Source organism: Lissotriton helveticus, chromosome 1_1 (genome assembly GCF_964261635.1).
Source record: "Lissotriton helveticus chromosome 1_1, aLisHel1.1, whole genome shotgun sequence".
Taxonomy (NCBI): domain Eukaryota; kingdom Metazoa; phylum Chordata; class Amphibia; order Caudata; family Salamandridae; genus Lissotriton; species Lissotriton helveticus.
In genome coordinates, this window is record NC_136057.1 from 1,385,748,177 (window position 1) to 1,385,773,757 (window position 25,581).

Genomic DNA, 25,581 nt, shown 5'->3' on the forward strand with positions numbered 1-25,581 from the left:
TCAATCTAAAAGAATACATGAATTCTGCTATTTAACACAAGCTTTTAACTTTAGAACATGTTATACAATTCATTAGCCTGATAGATGAGCAGGTTTTTAAACAAAATACAAATTTGTGCAGAAATGCCAGCTTTTCAATTTTAATAAATGCATTTGTTCATGTCTAGATATCAGTTTACCATTTTCATCAAATCACACGTACTGCTGCTGCACATGGAATGATTTTGTGTGCATCTCATGTCCCCAACTGCATGCAATCGAAAACAAACTATGCCTGAAATTACAAACATTACTTCAAGGCCAACATTATATTATATTTTGGCAGTGAGCACATCACCTTCCACACATACATGCAAGTATTAATTAGGGTCCTCGTCTGAGAATAACATGGTTTTGTACAGTGCTGAGTACTACAATTCTGCCACCTCTAAGCACTGCCCACATCAGGTGGTATAGTTACTCAATTGATAGCTAGTTATTTTACCGGCCTCAGAAGAATAAATGGCGTTTTTGGAAGCCTGAGATTACAATTTATGACTAGGAGTACTTTCACTAATGTCATAGCGAGCATTTAATTCACTAAGTTACCTTTACAGCATTTCCACATTTTTAATAAAACTCTATGTTCGAGGCATATGAGCTGCAGATTACACACTGTTGCATAGATAGCCATCTAGTGTTGGGCCCGGATGTTTGCACTTGTTTTTGTCCTGAAAAGTCTTTGGAAGTCGCAAGATAGGTGACTCTTCCTTTGGATCACATTGCGCATGGGCATCGGCTCCATCCTTAGATTAATTTTTTCCGCTTGGATGTGTTTCCTGCGCTCCGGTTTGGAATCAATCCTACTTTCGGCGCAATCCTTCAAATTTTTCGACGGTATTGTCTCGAACGCGTTCCCCAATCGACGGGAGTCTCAACAACTTCAAAGTCTTCGATTCCGGTCGTCGATGAAGACCTTCGGGTCTACCTGGGCCTTATTTTCTAGCTCATTGAAAGGACGGCATTCAAGACGTGTCTTCAATGTGGGTCGAAGTTTCCCCACACCAATCTCCATGAGGTGTGCAATCTCTGCCTCTCACCGGAGCACGAGGCCAGAGACTGTTCAGCTTGCGCCTCTTTCCGCTCCAAAAAGACAAATTGGGACCGACGAGCTCGAAGGACCATGGCTCGCTCGTCATCTTCGATCCCCGACGACATCTTCCAAGAGGGCGTCAACGTGCCAGAACAGGAGCGGGTCGAAGAAGGCATTGTCAGCGACTCCAAAGCCGAGGACTCAGACGTCGAGGACATAAATCCGGCACAGTGGGTCGTAAGTACATACGTCGACCCCGACCCTCCATCGACACCCTCGAAAAGGCTTCGGTCACACCTTCACCTTCGGGCCCAGGTCCACACCGAGAGACTGCTTCCCATTCCCCGCCTTCTGGCCCGGTAAAGAAGCCTACTAAGCCTTCAGGCGACTCGAGTCAGCCTACCCCCGGTACCAACACACACCTACCGGCACCGAAAAAGAAGCCATCCTCTTCCTCATCCATGCCGTCCGCTGCTTCGACATCCAAGCACTCGTCGCCGAAGACTGGCACCGGCTCCTCGACACCGAGAACACACTCGGAACCAACCAAAAAACTACCACCAAAGGGCCCGACTCCCATGCCTCGGAGCCGAAAAATGCCTCGGAACCGAGGAAACAACACGTTCCACCAGCCAAAGAGACTGCAAAAGGTTACGGTTCAAAGCCAAAAGAACCTAGAACCGCTACCGAGTCTGTGCCAAAAAAGCCTACGGAACCAAAGACCTCTGTACCGAAGGATCTACCTTCTACAGAAGAACTATTTTGACCAGATCCTCCCCAAAAAACTCTTGTAAAGGATCCCAAAACTGGTCACTTGACTCTTAGCTCCAAGAAACGACCACTAGTTGCGCCTGCACCGGCTCCTCCTCCTAAAAGGAGAGGCATTGCAACCTCTCCATTAAGGATCCCTTCTTCTTCTCCTCCTCCTCCTCCTCCACCACCACATCACTATTATACACCATCCCCAACTCCAGTAGAAGATGATGATGATGTGGATAACACCTCTGATGATACAGGGGGAGGTGCGGACAATGAACCTCTAGGGAATCTTAGTCCTGCTGACTATGACCCCTGGGATGACCCCAGACGTCCCCAACGTTCCAAAGGATGACGTATACCCTTCCAGGCCTTCCCCACAGAGGACACTATGGGCTTTAACCAGCTCGTCCATAGAGCTGCCCAATACCATGGGGTTGACCTACACACAGATCCTGTGGAGGAAGATTTTCTCATGGACACGTTTGACACCACACAAAAGTTCACCTCAATTCTACCCATGTTTAAGGGGGTCATTAAGCATGCACCAGAGGTATTTAAAGGTCCGGTCAGGGCTCGAGTCATCAACCCCCGGATCGAGAAAAAGTATACGGTTGTCCCTACAGAATTAGTCTACATTAAAGGCCCCGCACCACTAGACTCCCTTGTAGTCTCCAATGCTGAAAAAGGGCCAATTCCCAAACATCAGGTGTGCCCCCCCCCCCCACCAGAAAAGGAGTCTAACCTCCTAGACGCCTCTGGCAAACGAACGGCGTCACAGGCAGCAAACATATGGTGCATCGCTAATGCTCAAGCACTGTTAGCAAGGTACGACAGGGCACATTTTGATGAGCTGGAATCCATAATGCAGCATCTCCCAGACAAATTTAAAAATAGGGCCAATTATCTCATACAAGAAGGTAAAACTATCACCAATACCTCTATCCGTTGTGCCCTAGATGCGGCAGATACTGCTTCAAGGGCAATTAACACCAGTGTCCTTTTGCGTAGGCATGCCTGGCTATGCATTTCAGGTTTCAAACCTGAAGTCCAAAGTTCCATCCTCAATCAACCATTCGATGAGCAACACCTATTTGGCCCTAATGTGGACGTATCCCTTGAGAAAATGAAGAAGGATACCGACACAGCTAAATCTATGGGAGCCTTCCAGTGGCAAGCTCCTAGACACTCCTTTCATGGATCATCATACAGAAGCACCACCAGAGGCTACTCCTCAGATAGCCCCTCCACTTCTTACAAAACTCCTACCCAATCCACCTTCACTAAAGGCTACCAAAGAGGTGGTTACAGGGGTAGCAATAACCAAGGCAGAGGCAAAACTAACAACTCCCGCTCTGCCTCCACCCCTACCCAATGACTCCCCTCCACTTCCCCCACACCTTCCACACCAGTCAGGGGAAGACTGCAACGATTCCTTCCTGTCTGGACCAACATCACATCAGACAGGTGGGTTCGACAAATAATTCAATAGGGTTACTGCCTCGAACTAACATCTACCCCCCCAAAGATACCACCCAAACAGCGTCCAATGTCACAAGAACATTTGTTACTGCTAAAGCAGTAGGTAATATCCCTCTTACAAAAAAGTACAATAGAACCAGTTCCCCTGCACCAACAAAACAAGGGAGTTTACTCTCTTTACTTTCTTATCCCAAAGAAGGACGGCTTTCTAAGGCCTATTCTAGACCTCAGACCCCTAAACCTATACATCCAATCAGACCACTTCCACATGGTCACACTCCAGCAGGTCCTTCTACTTCTTTCACAAAACAACTTCCTTGCTACCTTAGATCACAAGGACGCCTATTTCCATATTCCCATTCACACCGCTCACAGGAAGTATCTCAGATTTTTAGTGGACGGTCAGCACTATCAATTCAAAGTACTCCCATTCAGAGTCACAACAGCACCACAAGTGTTTACCAAGGGCCTAGCGGTGGTGGCAGCACACTTAAGAACACAGCAAATTCACGTCTTCCCATATCTCGACGACTGGCTCATAAAAGCCAGCTCATACAGCCAGTGTGTACAACACACTCACTCCCCTATCCAATTACTCCACAATCTGGGGTTCACAGTAAACCATACCAAGTCCCATCTGCAACCGTCCCACATACAACAATACCTCGTTGCCACAATAAACACCTCAAAAGCGCTAGCAATAGCAAACATGCAAGCTCTTCTAACAAATTTTCAACCGGAACACTCTCTTCCAGCTCGAGTGTTCATGCCACTCATAGGCATGATGGCCTCTTGCATATTCATAGTGCCTCATGCAAGACTCCAGATGCTTCCCCTTCAAGAGTGCTTAGCACGCCAATGGAACCAGGCTCAAGGTCAGTTAACAGATCTAGTGTTGGTTGGCGGTCGTACTCACCGCTCTCTGCAGTGGTGAAACACCAAAAACCTTTCCAAAGGGCGACCGTTCCTATAGCTGGTTCCTCAAATAGTAACGACAGCGGACGCATCGCTCTCTGGCTGGGGAGCTCACCTACTGCAACACACCATGCAGGGCAGGTGGACACCACAATAAAAGCTACTCCACATCAACCACCTGAATTACTAGCCATATTTCTGGCCTTAAAAGCATTCCAAAAGCAAATATCAGGCAAGGCTGTCTTAGTCCACACGGACAACATGACAGCCATGTACTACATACAAAAACAAGGCGGGACACACTCTCTGCAACTCGCTCAGCTAGCACAGAACATATGGAGGTGGGCTATACCTCAGAACATTTTCCTCTTAGCCCAACATGTTCATGGGGTACAAAACACCATAGCCAATCTGTTGAGCCGTCAGATACAACAGATCTACGAGTGGGAACTTCATCCACAAGTTCTTCAACCGTTCTTTCAGATGTGGGGACAACCTCATACAGACCTCTTCGCCACCAAAGAAAACGCCAAATGCCAAAGCTTCGCCGCCAGATATCCACACCCACTGTCCAAAGGCAATGCGATATGAATTAACTGGTCACGCAGAATTGCGTACGCTTTTACGCCTCTCCCACTCATTCCACTAGTGGTGCGCAAACTACAGCAACACTCCCTAACTCTCATACTAGTTGCTCCAACTTGGGCCAGACAACCGTGGTACACAACATTGCTACAACTTTCCGTAGTACCGCACCAAAAGCTATACCTATCTCCACGCCTCTTAACTCAGAACCATGGAGAGATCAGACACCCGGACCCAGCTCAGCTCAACCTTGCGATTTGGCTCTTGAGGTCCTAGAATTCGGTTACCTTAACCTTCCCCCTGACTGTATGAACATCATTAAAGAAGCTAGACGTCCAACCACTAGAGCATGCTGTGCAGCCAAGTGGAAACGTTTTTTAATATATTGTCATAACAACAACATCAATCCACTAGATGTGTCTATCCAACATATCCTGGGCTACTTACTACACCTCCAAAGATGTAACTTAGCCTACACGTCTATTAGACTTCATCTTGCTGCCATGACAGCATATCTACAAAATAGACAGCATCTATCACTTTTCACAGTACCTTCTATAAAAGCCTTTATGGAAGGCCTCAAAAGAATAATTCCTCCCAGAGCACCACCTTCACCTGTGTGGAATTTAGACATTGTTCTCACACGGCTAATGGGACCTCCCTTTGACCCATTCAGGAACCTTTTCTGCAGATGCATCATAATGAGGTTGTTCCCTGAACTAATCCTAAATTTCTTCCTAAAATTATTTCTCCCTTCCACCTCAATCAATCTGTGGAACTGCCTGTATTTTTCTCGCAGCCACAAACAGTCGCAGAAAGAGCTCTACATACCTTAGATGCCAAAAAAACATTGCTTTACTACATCGAGAGCAAGCAAACTGAAGAGATGGAAAAGGAGGAATAAATATCTAAATAATTAAATAATAGGGGACTGTAGATTCTCCTATACTAGTGACACTTTTCCACTTGACCGCTACTTTCAAAATACAAAAACCATCACGACTGTATGAAGACGTGATTACATGTTTTATGTGATGTAATCACACGGGATTATTCTCTGAAAATTTCTATAAGTATCAAATTTTACATTATACACAAATATACATATATATGTACACAAATATATACAACAAAGAAAAACAAAATACACCAAATGTATACAAAAAAGCACGTAATCACAAATAATTCCTTCTTCACCCAGCAGAAGTTATTAAAGCAACAGCTAAGTGTCCTCCTATTAAGTCTAGGAGGTACACTCCGAGGTAGTCAGACCCATTTGGTTCAACAAATGACTAAACAGAACCCAAATATAAAGAATGTGTCAATGGAAGTAATTCCCAAAAGATTTTAAAAATAGATTGGCCTCCTCTTTATGGAAAGTGTTGACGCGGTCACGTTTCGGCCTTTCAACAAATCTGGCCTCCTCAGGACAGGGTGATAAAGAACCTATAAAAATACATACAACAAAAATGTATACCTTCTTAAGACAAACCAAATTCCCTGTGCCCCAATATACCTGAATCCATCTCCGTCACCAACCACGCACAGAAAAGGTGAATCAGACGAAATTCAAGTGACCATGCGAAAAGGGAAACAAAACAATAACAAACCGATAAGAAAATCACAGACCCACCACCTCATCATCGGAACAGACCTTAGGAAGGCCAAGGTGCGGATACTGTAGAGAACTAGAGTGCCTTGAATAACTGAAATTGTGCACCAAAGTCTTGGTATCCAGAGGATATAGAGTTAAATAGAAGTAGTGGAAGACTAATAAGTAGGTTTCCACTGGGCTAGCTGGCATGCAGCCAAACATAGTCAACTCTCAGGGGATGACTTACTCCTGTGGATCCAATCCAGCAAAGCCCTAGGTGAAGTCTCACAGCAGGGAGGAATTCTGCAGTAGAACAAAATAAAAAATAAAAATAACAACGGGCTAAGGACACCTGCGCAAGGTAACGCAAACTAATTAAGAAGCCATGTGCCAACCCCATCACCAAGATGTCGTACCTTATATGTGGCGGTAACACGCCTGCAAGGAATATATTATTGCAGGTTGCTCAATCGGAATACTCAATATCCCAGGATCAACAATTGTAACATAAACAGTAAGGGATACATACGTCAACTGGGGCCAACAGATTAAAGCGGGAAAACTCAACAACCCCTTCCACAAGGACACCGTGGCCAGAGCACTTCTACATCGCCACCGCACCTTCGCCAGCAGATTCTGCGGTCGCTCAGTTACTCCGCAGAGTCTTCATGAGGGTTGGCAGTTCACCAGCGTGTAAACGCTAATCGCTTCCTCTCTAAGAGGCGGCGCGGAGCGTCCCACGTGACCGGGACGTGCAAGCGTCTCGTATGAATCCTAGATAGTGGACTTTACAGGTAGAGAACAGATCGGAAGTCTGTGTAAACGGCAGATCGCTACACATCAACCGCAACTTTCAAAGGCACCAAGATATGTATGCGACTAGCTGAAGGCGTACATCTCTGATATGGCACCAGCCAAACTTCCAGAAAAATAAATAAACAAAGCTTCAAAGAATGAAAAATAAAAAGGTAAAAAAGTAGCCCCCAAACGAATACAATTAAAGAAAAAACAGAAAAAGAGCTCCAGGTCACAATAAACCGGTAAGCCAGTGGTCCTCCGGTACGTTACTCTAAGGAACATGAATTATATAATAACTTATCCAAAAAGCCAAGACCTCAGGTGTTTAGTGGAGGTGACAAGAAAAGGATCCGGAGAACTGAAGGGGGCACAGAGATCGACGTACAATCTAAGGACTAATCAAGTAGTGTACATAAGCAAAAAGTCTTCTAAGGTAATTAGACAAAACAAAGGTCAAATTACAAATATGTATAAAATGTACAAAAAACATTCACAATCAAATATACCGAGATATATTCATAAAAACATACAGCAATATTGTACGGGAGAGACAAGGTAAGTTCAGCTGAAAGGACAAAGTCATACGCATATATGAAGCAAATACAGATAACCAAACTCAGATGACACACTAATTACGATCTTATAGGTGCCCAAATTTCATCGCGATCGTTCAAGCCCACCTCCGCGGTTTGATATTTCTCATTCATCCGTGCCTCTAGTTTATTCAGTGTCATTTGTAGAGTCACTTTACTATGGGCTCTCACTACCAGTAGTACAGACCACCTGATATCATTTTCGTTATGGTCAAGTTCAACGTAATGATGTACCAATGGAGCTCCCTGCGTTTTACATCTAATTCTCGACTGATGTTGAATAATTCGCATCTTCACATTTTGAGATGTTTGTCCTATATACGTCTTATTGCAAGGACATGTGATACAGTACACCACATTTTGGTGTTACAGTTCGAGAAGCTTGTTTGAGTGTGTTTTTTGCCATTTATTGTCACAGATTTGGAATTAGGGGTAAGCATACACACAATGCACCTGTTACATTTAAAGTGTCCTACTATAGGTGGAAGGCTTAACATGCTTCTCAGGTTTCCTTTCTCCGGGAGCATCCTAGTGGCTTTAACCAGGTGTTGTCGGATGTTTTTGCCTTTGCGAAATGCAAATAGGGGCTTGGGAATATCAAACAGTTCTATCAGTCTCCAGTTCTTCAGGATGATCTGTTTGATTTTTTTTGCCTTGGGGTTGTACGTTAGGACACAAGTCATCTTATCTGTGTCCTGTTTTTCCTTCGAACTGAGTAGGGTTTCGCGTGGGGTAAACCATGCTCTTTTGAGGGCTGTTCTCACCAATTTCCTTGGATATCCTCTATCACATAACTTGGTTTGCAATTTCTCTGCATGTTCAAAATCAGTTTTGTTGGTGCAATTGCGCCGGATCCTTAAGAACTGCCCATATGGCATGTTCTCTTTAAGGGTCCTGGGGAGTCCACTGGTAAAATGTAATAGGGTGTTGCGATCTGTGGGCTTAGTGTAGAGGCACACCTCTAATTTCCCTTCTCTGTGCACCACACAAAGATCCCAAAAATTAATTCTGGAGTTGCTATGAGAGATGGAAAAATTCAAGTCATCAGAACGAGCATTGAGCCAATTATGGAAAACTAAGAGTTGTTCAACAGTCCAGTGTATATTGGTTTTCGAGTGTGTAGTGAGTTTTTGGTAGATTTGCCGGATTCTGTGAGGCCCCCGGTCACCCATCAACAGCCGGCCCTCTAGCGGGTGAGACTCGGGTAGAGACGTGAGATGTCATATCAGGGGGGACAGGGCATTGCGGAGCTGCAAGTACCTATGGAACTGTGATTTGTGGAGGTCGAAGTCTGCCTGCAACCTCTGAAAGGACTTAAGCGTGGAACCCTGCATAATATCTCAGAGAGTGGATATCCCAATATCGTCCCACCTACGGAAACCCTCTAGTGTTGAGACCACCCGGAGGTGAGATACCTGCCAGAGGTGAGTAGCCCGGGTCAGCACACCCCACCAACCCATTGACCGAACCACCCGCCTCCATATCTGGATAACTGTCTGGCAGGCCGGGGAAACGCCTCCAAGGATGAGCTGCTGTATAAGTGGTGAAGCAGCGGAGTATCCGCCATGAAGAGCCTCTCCACGGCATTGGCCGGGTCCACCTGAGAAACATACCACCAGTCATTAATTACTAGTACCTGAGAAGCCCAATAGTATGCCCTGACATCAGCCGCTGCAATCCCACGCAGTACGTAGACTGGGTACATGTCAAGAGCGCCACCATGACGGCACCCCCCTGCCACTGAAACCGATTCAGGAGTGCATTCATTTGGAGGAACTACGACGGGGAATAGGATACGGATAGTTCTGCAGCTGATACAGTACTTGTGGTAAAGACACCATTTTGAAAATGACGGACCTACCGTATAGCAAAAGGGGCAGGTGGGACCACACCACACCACACCATCGTCTCGTCCTGGACTGCAGGGAGTAGCGGGCCACGTTGCGCAACCAAGCCTCGTGATATATATACCCGAGGTACTTAAATCCTGTGTTTGCGATAATTAGTTGCGAGGCCCCAGCCTGGCTCCTCTGTTCACCGCAAACGGGGAACAGGATCAATTTGCATAGATTAGCGCGTAGCCCGGAGGTCTCTCCAAAAATCCGCAGGATTTGTAGCAACCTGGGCCCGGAGGCCCAAGGATCTGATATGAAGATAAAGGTGTCATCGGCATACAGCGCACTCCTGTCTGAGCATTCCGGCGACCAGTCCCGCCATGAGTCAGCCCATCCCAGTGTGTGTGCAATTTGGATCTAGCGGGGGGCGCTTCTGCCAGCCTAGCTCGCCATCTATCTAATGGGTCCATTTAGTCGTTCCAGTCTCCACCCAATATCGTCAGGCTGCCTGGTAGAGCTCCCCAGAGCTGTGTCATTTTATCTATGAATGTCTGGCCGAGCGGGTAAGGGGTGTAGACATTCCCAATTGTGATTTGTTCACCGGCTATATTACTGGAAATAACGTATAACGGCCTCCGGTGTCCGACCAATGCTGTAGGACCTGGTGTGGCACTCTGCAATGAATAAGAACTTCCGTGCCTCGTGCACCCCTAGTGAAGCCTGAGTGATACACCGTGGCAAACCCATAACGGGAAAGGCAAGGGGCTTTAGTGCCTAGGAAATGTGTCTCTTGTAATAGCAGGACACGGCTGAGTAACGCTTTGCCAGATAGAGCACTGCCCCCATTTAACCTTATTTAGTAAGCCTTTTCACGTTCCAGGCTAAAATGTTGAGTTACCCTAGTGGAGAATTAACCATAGTGTGGGCCATTCCTAAATATTACCATGCATAGTAGTGGACAATGTGAGGGTGACGTACCAAGGCATTTCGTGTATGGTGTGTAACACTTAAAACGAACAACAAAGAACCCCCCCCCCGCCTCTCCCGCCCCCATACCTCCATAAACAAGGAGTATCTTTTGCGGTGGAAAAAGTGGAGAAGTGTGGCTCTCTGGTTAGAAGCGGCAGACCCTGAAGCAGGGATCGGCCCGGGACCAGGGTTCAATTCCCGACGCGGCAGGGTCTTGGGTCAATGTCCGCGGACTCGATAATTCTCGCCGAGGTGCCTACGCTAACCATGGGTCCCACTCTGCAACTCTGGGCAATAGCTTGCTTAATCTCCACAACGGCCGCATCAGCGCCGGGGATGCCTGGCTTCACCTTGGAAGTGCCCAGGAGGGACCATCTCACAGGGAAAGCCAGGACGGGTTCCCCAGCGGTATACAGCACCAGGACACTCTGAGATGGAGTAACAGTGCGCTTTACAAGTATACTTACCTACCTACCTGGAATCCCGTCCCTGGCCCCAAACATGATGGCCCAAGCGGTTCCTCCAATGGATCCCCCCCACCCAACATTACCCATCATTACTCAAAACAGGCAGGGTGTGAGGCGTCCGCACCTTCCAGGGTTGGAATGAGACCCCAGCCATAGCATCAATAGCAACCCAGCGCGGGGCCACCACTAGCAACTGCACCCATCAAGTGAAGAGGAACAAATATTATAGGCCCGAATGTTCAGGCTACTCAGTCTCCGGGGCCGTTCTGGCTCTGGGTGCGCCAGTTGGATTGCGATCGATTGCGCCTCGTAGCTGTGTCCCTGCCGACCACTCCGGTGCGAGCACTGGGAGGAATCGAGTCCACAGGAGGTGGCGAGTGAGGCCTGAGGTTTCGCCTGTCGTTTGTCCAAACGAAAACCTCATCTGGGGTGTCAAAGAAGAAAGTCTTGGCGTTGTATATCACTTTCCTCTCTGAAACAGCAGTGCATAGGATAAGTTCAATTCTCGACGCCATCGCTTAGCCGCCACAAAGGACTGGCGCTGCTGCTGGACCAGCCTACTATAGTCAGGGACGACCTCCAGTGCAGTCCGTGTCTGGTTGATCCCTGCCAGCAGTGTTGCCGTGTCGGGGGACAGACTCTACACAGCCTCCTTCCCTGCAGGGGGGGTGGTGGTCTAATGGTCCATTGTGTTTTGTTTGAAAGCTGCCATGCCCTGCCTATCCTTGCCCATGGCGTCCGAAAGCACAGACCCGCACCAACTGGTTCCACATGCAGGCAAAAACAGAGAGGAAGGCAGCAGGAGATCGGTGGGCAGCGGTCGGCAGGGTATGTCGAACTACCCCGGGTCGAATCGTAGGGCTCCGTCCCAGCGTCTTCAGTCGATAAAATTCTCAAGGCCTCCGATGGATTTCTTGGACCAGCCATCGGCAGTCTCAGGTGGGCCAGGAAGAACCATTGCCAACTCCGCTCTGGCGCTTCAGGGAGGCTCCCTGCTACGAAGGAGGAGGTGGCCGCTTGTACAGGGAGTCAGCTCCCATGTGCTGCATCAGTCTGGTGGTCTCTGGTGCACAGGCCGCACATTACGCTCCTCGTTGCGGGAGATTGGGGCGGGGAGAAGCCGTGAGGTGCCCTGCAGCAAGAAACAGCCTCCAGTCCGCCACTCACCGGCAGGGCCTAGGCCGCAAGTAACGGCAGCTCCGCAGTCTCTTGGCTGTCGCTCCGATGCACACTGCGTCAGTTGGGCCGAGGCGCAGGGAATCGCCGCCCTGGGTCTTCAGGCACTCTCATGTTCAGCCACCCCGGCAACAGCAGGCTTGATGACTCCGGTTCAGACATTCCGCCCCAGGCGGCGCGCAGGACCACCCCGACTAAGCGTCGGCTAGAAGCCCCAGGCCCCTCCAGGTCCGGAGCACCACTCCCTTGGGCCTACTGCACAGGGGGGTGGGGGGAGGGGCCCCAATGACGCCGCCACAGTGAATTAGGCCGTCCGCCTACTCCGCACCGATCAGCCACCGCTGAGGTGCCGGCCCCCCTGCAGATGTTTCACAGAGGTGCACAGGACAGGGCCGCCGTCTCTGCAGCTGTCCCACCGGCAAGCCTCCTCTACACACAGCGTCGCACTTGGCTGCCACAGGTAAGGCACAGATCGGAGCCGTCCCGGCCTCCCGCCGCCACCAGACCTCGACAGCAGGATCGCGTTGTGTTCTGAGGCAGGTGACCAACTTTAGTGGTAGCTGGGGTCATGGATGCTGCAGGATTTTGACCCTGAGAGGAGCGAACTGTGGAGCTCTAGGAAGACGCGTTCGGCTCCTAGGCCTCGCCCCCTGAGCAACATTATTTAATAATTAAATATATACATAAATGAATTAATCATGCCTTCCATGCTTTTGTTTTAGCTTTGGGTGGCCTGGAATAACCAAAACTATCACACTTGCAACGGTTTGATGATTAGCAGTTGTACTGGTACTGTCACTGGCAGCGCTGGAAGAGGCAGTGGATGGTGAAAGCTGCAACAGTCTGCTGAGGAGGGCCATGGCACTTATATTTTTTACTAATTAAGCTCCAGGCTACTCCCCTACCAGTAGCAAGACGACGAACTGCCATAGACCGGAAGCACCGTTGGGTGCTATCCTCGGAGGAAATAAAAACAAGCATTTACAATGCAACGGTTTCGCCTTTGTAAAAGTTAGAGCTATTGGCATTGTAAATGACAAATTTTGTATTTATGTGTTGGTTTTGAAAACAGATAAATAAATGGCATTGTCATTTACAATGCCAATACCTTAATCTCTCACAAATGCGAGACCTATTGCATTTGCACACACACACAGAGCACAAACACACACACAGAAATGGGGGGGGGGGGACGAGGAGCAAAACCAAGGCCCAAGTGATTGGTTCTTTCTGAAATGATAGTGATGAGCTAAAACGATAGCATGGAATGCACTGCTAGTGATTTTGAGTAAATCAAGCATTTCCACGTGTCACTTTTATTCTCTCCCAGGAATGTGCTGCCATCATTCTCACCTAAGATTCCATTACTTGTTGGACATGAGGGCTGATAATCGAAAAAACAGGTGTAAGAGCTCATATGTTGAGTAGTTCTTCTTTTTCAATATGCATTGCTGTGAGTATATGCGTGTTTGTGCTCACATCAATAAAGAAGGGAGAATTTTGAATATATTTGTAAATTAATCCACCTGCTCTGGCCACTCCCCACTCCTCTCCCATCCTGCATTGTTATGGTGGGCGAGAGGGTTTGGTATTTAACTGACAGGGGAAAACTTGGTCAGCAGACGCCATGAGAGTCAAAGTAGATGCAATGCCCCCATGACTCTCCAGCAGCACTCTGGGACTGCATACCTTTGCTTCGCCCACTCGGGCAACCTCATAGACAGTGGTCATTAGTAACAATAGTGTTTGCCAGAAATATCATGACCAAATTATCATTTATAAAGGAATTGTCCAGGCTGCCTGACAAGAGGGTCAACTCCCCCCCTCTGCAGCACTGGCCTTTAAGAGCCAACATAACTTTCCCAGAAGTACTCCTATAAGTGTCTGACTTTGCCCCAGCAAAATTAGCTTTTGAAAATATATGGCATGTCAGCAATACTCCTGACTTCATAATGCAGAGCACATCCATGACAACTATGCCACCAGCCTAACCAAAGATTCTGTGTCTTGAGGTGTTTACAAAGAATCCAGGAGTTAGCCCCTACAACAGCTTCTGCACATAAATCTATAAGAGAACATCTTGCTGCTTTGAAGGCCTTTCACTGGTTGCCCATTACAAAGGGAGCCACCTTCAAAACCCTGTTTATGCCACACAAAGCCATGAATAGAACAGCACCAACCTTCCATCAAAAGATCAACACACACTACCTGAAAAGATTACCTCGCTGTAGATTGACACCAACACTGTTTTTTCTGACTTACAAAAAGAAAACCATTGGTTGCACATCTTTCTCTGTGCAAGCAGCAAAACGATGGTGCTCACTCCCAGTGGATGAAGGGTGCGTTGAAGCTCACCTGACATTCAGGAAGGCAGAAAAGACCTGGTTCTTCCTCTCTGGAATCAACTGACTGTACAAGCCACACCACAGAGCACCAGAATCAGAAATAAACTCATACAAGATCTACCAACCAAACCTTCCCCAACCACGTCCGGGTTATTTCAGAGGCACCACCACCAACATGCATCCTAAACAAGCGCCGCATTCACTCAAGCAAAGGTGTAACAAACAAACTAAAAACACATATTAGCCGGTTGCATAAACCCAACCTAATAGTCCGCGCACAGCCAATACTGTAAGCAGCTCGCTCTTCTAATTTCTACCAAACAAAACTAATCACTAAACAAAAACAAAACACTAATCACTCCCCCCTAACAGTGAAACTGACTGAGGCAATACACCATTAACTACTAAACACCTTTCCCTAATAACACTGAGTCCCAGTGGAGTAGCATGCTGTCTGTCTGTCTGTGGTTTTATAATATAAACAAAAGGCATTGTGATGTACCAGTCTTGCCTAAAAGATGCTGCACTTATCTAACATGGACTGATAATCATTGTTCAATGGGGAATTAACACTTTTTTGGAGGGTGATATAGGTTTGAAAAGCGTGTGGCTCCATTATATTTTATGGAGACATTTTCTTCGTCAGGAGGGTGCATTGAAGTAAAAAGGTGCGGCACCTGTCAAATAAGTTGACAGGTATGAGTGTACCAAATGATACCATTGTACAGCCATAAAAACAAAACAGTTCACTTGAAACCATTAAATAAATGAGAAATAAATACATAGGTGAGAGGGACAGAGTTTGGCAAAAGTCATGTCCTGATGGAGGCAATAGGTCAAAGAGGGTGTCCCTGAGTACCAGCGTGCTCCTGCAGCCTTATCTGAGTGCCTTGAACTGAACACTGCAAGGTGTCGGTGTGAACCCGCATGTGCTGCAGCATACCAGAAGCAACGTGCGCTCCCTCGTGATGTGGAGCAGGGGGGGGGGGGGCGACCCCCCACACATTCACTGAGAAACATGACAACACCTTGCTAACATTAATCGCAGAATTGACAGTATATACATTAACTCAGAGAAAGAAAGTAATTCCCCTGAAACAGACAGAAATAAAGGGTTGAGTAGGACAGAGCTTGCTGAAGGTCGGGGTACGAGGTAGCAGCAAGTCAAAGCTGAGCGCCCTCTGTGGCTTTGGGTTCTTAAAACCTCGTAGGTGCTGCCATGAACTCCAGAAGACTTTTGTGTGAATTGACAGTGCTTGACAACACACCGGAAGCTGCGAGAGCACGTGCCGACCAGGCAGATCAGGCTGGTGGTGTGGTGCAGAAGAAAGATGCGACGTTATTTTGGGAGCTTCACACACGCCTGTCAACCTCTTGTCTCAAAAATGCAGGTGAAGTCAGGCATTTCAGAGAGTGATGTGTGTTCCCTTTAAGGTCGACGGAGGATAGACACTTTTTTGAATGGTGATATTGACTTGAATAGCAGGCAACTCTAGTGAAGTCTTTGGAAACATTTTGTTTGTTAGGCGGTGAAAAAACCATGGCACAGGTCAGATGCGGGTGAGTTGACAAGTCTGCCAATGTGTGCACGTCTTCTCATTCTGGGAGCACTTTTTCATGGGCTGCCGAGTCGCAGAGAAGTGACTCCTTACTCCCATCTAGGAGCCCTCTGCACTTATTAAGAAATTGTCCCTGATGCTCAAATGTAAGGCGCTCCTCTCGAGGCATGCCACTCCATTTTGCAGCCCATCCAAGTCTGCTAATCAGCATCTTTTGTGAGTGGGAAGACAAGATATTCCAGACATAAGACAATATCGGTGATGTGCAATCTAAATAACTGTAGTACAAGTAGTTTGGGCACACATCTGGGCATACTATAGTACAAAAATCGACTAACCGATGCACTACTCACAAACGTTTGTGCACACGTCTGTGTAACTATGGTATGCTAAAAACAAGCAACGGAGAGTGAAAGGGGAGGGGGGGCGGGAACGGGCACACGGGGAGGGGGGCGGAACGGACACACGGGGAGGGGGGCGGAACAGACACACGGACAGCGGGGGGGGCGGGAAGGCAAGAATTAAGAAATTGTCCCTGATGCTCAAATGTAAGGCGCTCCTCTCGAGGCATGCCACTCCATTTTGCAGCCCATCCAAGTCTGCTAATCAGCATCTTTTGTGAGTGGGAAGACAAGATATTCCAGACATAAGACATTATCGGTGATGTGCAATCTAAATAACTGTAGTACAAGCAGTTTGGGCACACATCTGGGCATACTATAGTACAAAAATCGACTAACCGATGCACTACTCACAAACGTTTGTGCACACGTCTGTGTAACTATGGTATGCTAAAAACAAGCAACGGAGAGTGAAAGGGGAAGGGGGGCGGGAACGGGCACACGGGGAGGGGGGCGCAACGGACACACGGGGAGGGGGGCGGAACAGACACACGGACAGCGGGAGGGGCGGGAAGGCAAGAATTAAGAAATTGTCCCTGATGCTCAAATGTAAGGCGCTCCTCTCGAGGCATGCCACTCCATTTTGCAGCCCATCCAAGTCTGCTAATCGGCATCTTTTGTGAGTGGGAAGACAAGATATTCCAGACATAAGACATTATCGGTGATGTGCAATCTAAATAACTGTAGTACAAGCAGTTTGGGCACACATCTGGGCATACTATAGTACAAAAATCGACTAACCGATGCACTACTCACAAACGTTTGTGCACACGTCTGTGTAACTATGGTAGGCTAAAAACAAGCAACGGAGAGTGAAAGGGGAGGGGGGGCGGGAACGGGCACACGGGGAGGGGGGCGGAACGGACACACGGGGAGGGGGGCGGAACAGACACAAGGACAGCGGGAGGAGGGGGCGGGAAGGCAAGATTTAAAAACAAGCACTCACCTGGGCTTCCTCCGGCGGCCGTGGTCGGCATGGAATGACAAAAACAAACCCTAAAAAAAAAATACGAAACTCCGCCCACCGCCGCGATGACGACATCGCAGAGGCGGAGAGGGAAAAAATCGCGGGAACGCCCCCGAATCTAGTCCGGCCTTGACGGACAGATCCGGCTTCCAATGGCTAGCCTCCATTTATGGAGCTAGCCAATGGGAGCCGGGGGACGTTCCTAGAGCCAATATTGTAAACAATAGATTTCGCCTGCGCGAACTGCTTGCGCAGATCGCCAGGTCGAAACCTAAAAAAACAGAGGACGGGACTTTAGTGCAACACCTCAATGGTGACAGGAGGGTGGGAGAGGTACAGGGAAAGCAGCGGGAGGAGGGTTGTCAAGGGCTTCGTAGCTCATGCAATATGTGTAATGGATACTGTTTGGTGCAGATCTCTTGGCATTTTGCAGCATCTAATTCATCTGGCGTGTCCAGTTTGCTGGCTTTAGAGGTCAGCCCTATGCTATAACTTTCTCAGTTCTTCCCCCACTCCCCCACCCCTATTTAATGCCCAACCACAATGCTGGCAATTACTCTTTCAAATTACACAGACAGCCTACGGGGAAGATGCGCTAATAAGAAAGAGTAAATAAAGAAAGACACACAGTGCGTGCGGGGGCACAACTAGACTCAAACTTCGGGGGGGGGGGCTAACACATGAATTAGTGGAGAGAGAGAGACATCATAAGAGCCAAATCAAAATTACTTCTGGGATCTCCCTTCGCTTTTCGATGTAGTGTGTAAAACACCCAGTCATTCTTTGAGACTACGTGGCAAATAATGCATTTTAAAGCACGGAGTGTCAGCAGCATTCTGGGCATAACATAATTTTGAGACTCTCAAGGATTTTTAGCACTGTGAATGAAAAATGTTCTATTTTAATACACATTTGGCCTGTAAACCTGGTGCAATGTGAAACACCAGATTCTATTTCACATAACATTCTCAGGAAAATCGTACACTCCAAACGCTCTGGGCCAGTTGTGTAAACCCTAAGTAGTCTTAAAGAAATCGTTTACAATATATTTAACCATCCTTTCACCAAATTAAGGTTTTAAAATGTGGAAGCAAATAATGCAGTTTAAGCACATTTATTTAGTTACTGCTCTTTTCATGCTTCATTTACCTGCACACATTACTTTTATGTTATTATCTGAATATGGTGTTAGTATAGTAAACAGCGTTGTAGTTCGTTGGGGGAAGCGGTCACATATCCTAACTCTATAGCACAAAGAATTTTGAATATATACTATTTGGACTTTGTGACCACTCCCACCAAATATTTTTTCATTTGAAATTCTTGGGTATTCATTCATGGGTATCCACTAGGATAGCTCGTCTATAAGGTTGACTTTACAACCACCATCAATAAGGGTCGTTTAGACTGGTGCAAGGTGCCCACTAGAATAGTGGACATCATATGCCAGGCTAACTTCTCACAATAGGACAACCTCTCTGTCTCCGGAATTCCATTATCTGTCCGAAGTCGTCGGAATGGGTTGATTCCGTCCAGGTCAAACAGGTGACCCAGTGCTCTGAATGGGGTGGGGCGCCAGAGCCAAGATAGAGTGTGGTGTTTCCATTGATCCAATTCTGTATGGATGTGGGTGCGAAGTCGCTCATAGTTGGCTGTGTTAGTGGCAGGGATCGTGGTACCTAATTGTACTCCAAAAAATGGTATGGTAGAGGTGGACCACTGCATTGGGTTTTTCTCCCGAATGTGGGCCAGCGTGTGTGGAGTGAGGGAGATGTCGAGTGCAGTGGATTTGTCCATATTAATCTGAAACCCTGAGGCCTGTGCGAAGCTATGCAATTCAATGAAGAGTGCCCTCAATGTTTGGATGGGGTCAGAGAGGGAAAGGAGAATATCATCTGTGTATAGGCTGATGGTGTGAGTGTCCCCGCCGAACTTGATCCCGGATATGAGGGGGTGGTGCCGTATGCGCTGTGCCAGCGGCTCCATATAGAGCGCAAAGAGGAGGGGGAGAGAGGACACCCCTGCGTCGTACCTCTACTTATGGGGAAGCGGGACAACATCTGGCCGTTTCCACGGACTGTGGTGTAAGGTGAGCGATAGCAATTCAATATGCGCGTGCGCAGTTTGTCCCCAAAGCCGAACTTCAACAGGACCTGCTCCAAATAGCGCCAATGCACCCTATCAAAGACTTTCTCTGCGTCAATGGCCAGCAGCATATATTCAAGCCTTTTCAGTGAGATGCAGAACTCTCTTAGTGTTATCACTGGTCTGTCTTTGTGGTATGAACCCTGCTTGATCTGGTTCAACTAATTGCGGCAGAAACTGCGCTAGGCGGATCGCTAAAATGCTCGTGTAAAGCTCTATGTCAATATTCAGAAGAGAGATAGGGTCTGCAGGAATGTCCCACACTAAATCCCGCCCCATGCAAGACAGGACACCCGATCAGAAGGGTTGCACTGCCCCACAGCTCCACACACCTTGTGAAGAAATGATCCCTCGTCTGAATCGCAATGGAGACAGAAGGGGGACTGGATAGACCCCATCTTCCAGAGATGTGTGTAATATATCCTGTGGAGATATTTAATTTGGACCAGCCTGTACCTAGTGGAGACCGCGGAGTACCTAGGACTAGCCAGGCCTCAGTCCAATTGTCATCCGTCAGAGCGGGCAATTCTGCCTCCCATGCTGCTCGGGTCCAGTGTATATTGGTTTTCGAGTGTGTAGTGAGTTTTTGGTAGATTTGCCGGATTCCTGGGGGCCCCAGGTCACCCATCAACAGCCGGCCCTCTAGCGGGTGAGACTCTGGTAGAGACGCGAGATGTCGTATCAGGGGGGACAGGGCATTGCGGAGCTGCAAGTACCTATGGAACTGTGATTTGTGGACCTCGAAGTCTGCCTGCAACCTCTGAAAGGACTTAAGCGTGGAACCCTGCATAATATCTCAGAGAGTGGATATCCCAATATCATCCCCCCTACGGAAACCCTCTAGTGTCGAGACCAGCCGCAGGTGAGATACCTGCCAGAGGTGAGTAGTGTGAAGCAGCGGGGTATCCGCCATGAAGAGCCTCTCCACGGCATAGGCCGGGTCCACCTGAGAAACATACCACTAGTCATTAATTACTAGTACCTGAGAAGCCCAATAGTATGCCCTGACATCAGCGGCTGCAATCCCACCGCAGTACGTAGACTGGGTACATGTCAAGAGCGCCACCATGACGGCACCCCCCTGCCACTGAACCGATTCAGGAGTGCATTCATTTGAAGGAACCACGACGGGGAATAGGATACGGATAGTTCTGCAGCTGATACAGTACTTGTGGTAAAGACACCATTTTGAAAATGACGGACCTACCGTACAGCAAAAGGGGCAGGTGGGATCACACCACACCATCGTCTCATCCTGGACTGCAGGGAGTAGCGGGCCACGTTGCGCAACCAAGCCTCGTTAGGGCACCGCGTGATATATATACCCGAGGTACTTAAATTTTGTGTTTGCGATAATTAGTTGCGAGGCCCCAGTCTGGCTCCTCTGTTCACCGCAAATGGGGAACAGGATCAATTTGCATAGATTAGCGCATAGTCCGGAGGTCTCTCAAAAAATCTGCAGGATTTGTAGCAACCTGGGCCCGGAGTCCCAAGGAGCTGATATGAAGATAAGGGCGTCATCGGCATACAGCGCAATCCTGTCTGAGCACTCCGGCGACCAGTCCAGTCCCCGAGAGACAGCGTCCAGGCACCCCCATGCGACTAAGGGCTCGATCGCCAAGGCGAACAGCGGTGAGAGGGGACACCCTCACCTTGTCTCCCTGCGAATGGGGAAGGGGGCCGAGCAATGTCCGGCCACACGGACCGATGCCGTAAAATCTGTATATAATAATTTCACCTAGGCCCGGAAGCATGGTCCAAGGTTGACGGCCTCTAAGAGTTTCAAGATATAAGTCCAGCTCAGCGAATCGAACGCTTTATCTATGTCTGCCAGCCGGACCGCCGCGGGGCGACCTAAACGGTGGGTTTTGGCCACTGCATTGTGGGCCTGTGTGATATTGTGTCTGGTGAAGCTTTATGGCATGAAGCCAGACTGATCTGGATGCACCAGATCCTGGATACTCGTGCGGAGGCGGTCAGCAAGAACCTTCCCTAGCAATTTAGACTCAAAATTCAACAATGAGATAGGACGATACAAGCCCTGTTCTTCAGGAGGGCGGCCCGGCTTAAGAAAGACTACAATTTTGGCATGTCGCCAGTCAGAGGGTAGAATGCCCTGCTCGGAGGACCGTTGTAGCGCCTTAAGCAGACACGGTCCAAGAGTCCCCTTGTGAGGGCGCATGAAGTCACCGTTAACCCGTTCCGTCCAGGTACACAACTTGGGTGGGTATTGGATAGTGCTGCCCGAAACTTGTTGAGGGATATGGGCGCATCCAGAGCGTTGCGCTGTTTGTCTGAGAGGTGACGAGGACAGATATCTGTGAAAAAATCCTCTATAAGGGATTCAGCAATGACCTCTCGTTTCTCAACCAGCGCCTGTTAAAAATCAGCAAAGCCTGAACCACGGCCTCGGGGGAGGTGCACGTGTCTCTGTCTGGGGAAGGTAGTATGGGGACCTGCGTCAGGGATGCTCTGGCCTGGCAGAGCCTATGGAGCATCTGGCTGGACTTATCCCCCTATTGATATATCCTATATTGGGTCACCAACCAGGCCTCTTTGGCACTATCTGTATGTAGCTGATGAAGCTGCTTCTGCACGTGTAGCATATTACTGCGGGCACAGGGGTCAGAAGTCTCCACCATTTGGGATTGCAGGTGGACCAAGCAGTCCTCCAGTTCCCGTATCTGCGCCTGCGATAACTGATGTCTGCCCCCCTAATCGTGGGCTTAAGAGCTTCCCATAGAATATTCGGGGACGGGTAAGTCACGGCATTGAAGCTGAGATATTCAGCAATTGCCAGATGGGGCATCTCCTGGTACTCGGCCCCCCGGAGCAGTCATGGGGACCTACGCCACCGATATGGGGCTTGACGAGTCTGCAGGCGCAGCCTAAGTTGGACCGGTGAATGATCGGAAAGACCCTGAGGCAGTATAGATGTGTAGGTCACTCTGTGTACATAGCTGTGTGGAAAGAATAAATAGTCGAGGCGTAAAAGGGTGGGGTGGATTGACAATGCATATGTGAACCCGGTTTCCGAGGGGTGAAAGGCCCGCCATGAGTCTGCCCAGCCCAGTGTGTGTGCAATTTGGATCTAGCGGGGGGGCGCTTCTGCCGGCCTAGCTCGCCATCTATCTAATGGGTCCATTACGTCGTTCCAGTCTCCACCCAATATCGTCAGGCTGCCTTGCCTGGTAGAGCTCCGCAGAGCTGTGTCCTTTTATCTATGAATGTCTGGCCGAGCGGGTAAGGGGTGTAGACATTCCCAATTGTGAACTGCTCACCGGCTTTATTACTGGAAATAACCGTATAACGGCCTCCGGGGTCCGACCAATGCTGTAGGACCTGGTGTGCACTCTGCGATGAATAAGAACGTCCGTGCCTTGTGCACCCCTAGTGAAGCCTGAGTGATACACCGTGGCAAACCCATAACGGGAAAGGCAAGGGGCTTTAGTGCCTAGGAAATGTGTCTCTTGTAATAGCAGGATATGGCTGAGTAACGCTTTGCCACATAGAGCACTGCCCCCCTTTAACCTTATTTAGTAAACCTTTTCACGTTCCAGGCTAAAATGTTGAGTTTCCCTAGTGGAGAATTAAGCGTAGTGTGGGCCATTCCTAAATATTACCATGCATAGTAGTGGACGATGTGAGGGTGACATAACAAGGCATTCTGTGTATGGTGCGTAACACTTGAAACGAACAACAAAGAACCCCCCCCCCCCCTCTCCCGCCCCCATACCTCCATGAACAAGGAGTATCTTTCGCGGTGGAATCCCGTCCCTGGCCCCAAACATGATGGCCCAAGCGGTTCCTCCAATGGATCCCCCCCACCCAACATTACCCATCATTACTCAAAACAGGCAGGGTGTCAAGCGTCCTCACCTTTCAGGGTTAGAATGAGACCCCAGCCATAGCATCAATAGCAACCCAGCGCGGGGCCACCACTAGCAACTGCACCCATCGAGTGAAGAGGAACAAATATTATAGGCCCGAATGTTCAGGCTACTCAGTCCCTGGGGCGTTCTGACTCTGGGTGCGCCAGTTGGATTGTGATCGATTGCACCTCGTAGCTGTGTCCCTACCGACCACTCCGGTGCGAGCACTGGGAGGAATTGAGTCCACAGGAGGTGGCGAATGAGGCCTGAGGTTTCGCCTGTCGTATGTCCAATCGAAAACCTCATCTGGAGTGTCAAAGAAGAAAGTCTTGGCGTTGTATATCACTTTCATCTGGGAAACAGCAGTGCATAGGATAAGTTCAATTCTCGACGCCATCGCTTAGCCGCCACAAAGAACTGGCGCTGCTGCTGGACCAGCCTAGTATAGTCAGCAACGACCTCCAGTGCAGTTCGTGACTGGTTGATCGCTGCCAGCAGTGTTGCCGTGTCGGGGGACAGACTCTCCGCAGCCTCCTTCCCTGCAGGGGTGGTTGTGGTCTAATGGTCCATAGTGTTCTGTTTGAAAGCTGCCATGCCCTGCCTATCCTTGCCCATGGCGGCCGAAAGCACAGACCCGCACCAACTGGTTCCACCTGCAGGCAAAAACAGAGAGGAAGGCAGCAGGAGATCGGTGGGCAGCGGTCGGCGGGGTATGTCGAACTACCCCGGGTCGAATCGTAGGGCTCCGTCCCAGGGTCTTAAGTCGATACACCTCTCAAGGCCTCCGATGGATTTCATGGACCAGCCATCGGCAGTCTCAGGTGTGCCAGGAAGAACCATTGCCAACTCCGCTCTGGCGCTTCAGGGAGGCCCCCTGCTACAAAGCAGGAGGTGGCCGCTTGTACAGGGAGTCAGCCCCCATGTGCTGCATCAGTCTGGTGGTCTTTGGTGCGCAGGCCGCACATTACACCCCTCGTTGCGGGAGATTGGGGCGGGGAGAAGCCGTGAGGTGCCCCGCAGCAAGAAACAGCCTCCAGTCCGCCACTCACCGGCAGGGCCTAGGCCCCAAGTAACACCAGCTCCGCAGTCTCTTGGCTGTCGCTCCGATGCACACTGCGTCAGTTGGGCCGAGGCGCTGTGAATCGCCGCCCTGGGTCTTCAGGCACTCTCATGTTCAGCCACCCCGGCAGGCTTGACGACTCTTGTTCAGACATTCCGCCCTAGGCGGCGCGCAGGACCACCCCGACTAAGCGTCGGCTAGAAGCCCCAGGCCCCTCCAGGTCCGGAGCACCACTCCCTCGGGCCTACTGCACAGAGGGGTGGGGGAGGGGCCCCAATGACGCCGCCACAGTGATTTAGGCCGTCCGCCTACTCCGCACCGGCACAGATCGGAGCCGTCCTGGCCTCCCCCCGCCACCAGACCTCGACACCAGGATCGTGGTGTGTTCTGAGGCAGTTGAGCAACTTTAGTGGTAGCTGGGGTCATGGATGCTGCAGGATTTTGGCCCTGAGAGGAGCGAACTGCGGATCTCTAGGAAGACGCGTTCAGCTCCTAGGCCACGCCCCCTCAGCAACATTATTTAATAATTAAATATATACATAAATGAATTAATCATGCCTTCCATGCTTTTGTTTTAGCTTTGGGTGGCCTGGAATAACCAAAACTATCACACTTGCAACGGTTTAAGCTCTAGGCTACTCCCCTACCAGTAGCAAGACGACGAACTGCCAGAGACCGGAAGCACAATTGGGTGCTATCCTCGGATTACATTTTTAAAAAACAGAGGACGGGACTGAAGTGCAACCGCGATGGTGACAGGAGGGTGGGAGAGGTACAGGGAAAGCAGCGGGAGGAGGGTTGTGAAGGGCTTCGTAGCTCATGCAATATGTGGAATGGATACTGTTTGGTGCAGATCTCTTGGCATTGTGCAGCATCTAATTCATCTGGCGTGTCCAGTTTGCTGCTTTTAGAGGTCAGCCTTATGCTATGACTTTCTCAGTTCTTTCCCTGCTCCCCCACCCCTATTTCATGCCCAACCACAATGCTGGC

The 25,581-nt window shown here is 49.1% G+C and overlaps 1 protein-coding gene across 1 annotated transcript in view; it reads right to left on the reverse strand.

Annotated features, from left to right (window-relative positions):
- Positions 1 to 23,653, reverse strand: part of LOC144773069 (galectin-1-like) — a 131,722-nt gene extending 108,069 nt beyond the window's left edge. Inside the window, exon 1 of the mRNA XM_078657864.1 lies at positions 23,539 to 23,653. The gene's annotated coding sequence lies outside the window, so the exon portion shown is untranslated. The remainder of the gene's footprint in view (positions 1 to 23,538) is intronic.
- Between the last annotated feature and the right edge of the window lie 1,928 nt (positions 23,654 to 25,581).